Source organism: Apis dorsata, unplaced genomic scaffold, assembly GCF_000469605.1.
Source record: "Apis dorsata unplaced genomic scaffold, Apis dorsata 1.3 scaffold_72, whole genome shotgun sequence".
Lineage (NCBI taxonomy): Eukaryota > Metazoa > Arthropoda > Insecta > Hymenoptera > Apidae > Apis > Apis dorsata.
This window is the reverse complement of record NW_006263370.1, coordinates 121,444-122,505: the sequence shown is the minus strand read 5'-3', so window position 1 is coordinate 122,505 and position 1,062 is coordinate 121,444. Positions and strand designations below refer to the sequence as shown.

General features: G+C 27.6%; 1 long non-coding RNA gene across 1 annotated transcript in view; it reads left to right on the top strand.

Annotated features, from left to right (window-relative positions):
- Positions 1-610: 610 nt before the first annotated feature.
- Positions 611-1,062, top strand: part of LOC116186893 — a 1,124-nt gene continuing 672 nt past the window's right edge. Inside the window, exon 1 of the long non-coding RNA XR_004151938.1 lies at positions 611-1,060. This is a non-coding gene — a long non-coding RNA (uncharacterized LOC116186893). The remainder of the gene's footprint in view (positions 1,061-1,062) is intronic.

The following is a 1,062-nucleotide window of genomic DNA, read 5'->3' as shown; positions in this document are numbered from 1 at the left end:
AAAAAAAAAAAAAAAAAAAAGAAGGGGGAAAAGTTATATGAATAAAAGCGATACTGATGTACAGAGGATGGTGGTGCTCTGTGGGAATGCGTGCGATTTTGTTTGCGATAATTTGATTGGGAAGGAACGAGAGAGAGGGAGAGAGTGTGAGAGAAAGAAAGAATTTAGACGAACGAGAGATTTTAAATATCGATCGTCTCCAGGCGATCTCCCTTAATGTTATCTTGTTAACTAGGACACGTGGTGGATGCACGTCTAAAATTTCTCAGTCCATGTTATACTATTCGAGATATGTCGATCTTCGAGACTAGAATAAGGAACTTGGTTCAGACAAGAGCTGCACGATCGTCGCTTCTATCGTTCCATTTCTTTTTTTCTTCTTCGTGTATCAATGGAAAATTCTTTGCGGAAAATTTCTTTAATTCCATTTTTTGTCTTTTTCTTATACCTTTTTTCCCCGATTCTAAAAAAATTTGAATCAATGAGAATGAATTTTTTTCTTTTGTTTTCGAAAGATACTTATTCGATAATATACGAAAATTAATACAATATGTATATATATATATATTTATAATATTTATACATATCTATATTTTTAAAAAAAAATATATATAAAATACATATTATAAATATAAATATATATAATATATATATTATATATAATTTTTTTTAAAAATAAAGTTCGATAGAATTGAACTAGATCGATGAAGAATAAATCGAACCAAGTTTCAAATTAGGAAAGAATCAGTTTCAGACAGAGATCCCGAGTTGTAAAGTTTTCTTGGAATACATCACGTTTTATTCAAACGAACGAATTGTCAATGTAAATAATATTGAATAATAATAGTAAGATTGATACAAAATTTTAGTTTTCTTTTTACGAAAGCAAAAAAAAAAAAAAAGAGATCAATTCGAATTCATTATTGAGAAAAGAAGGAATTTAAAAAAAAAAAATTGGTATTATATATTTTCATTTTGGAAAAAAAAATAGATAAAAAGTCATTCTCAAAACCTCGGGAAAACAACGAGAAAAGAAGCCAATAGTAAAAGAAAAAGAAAAGT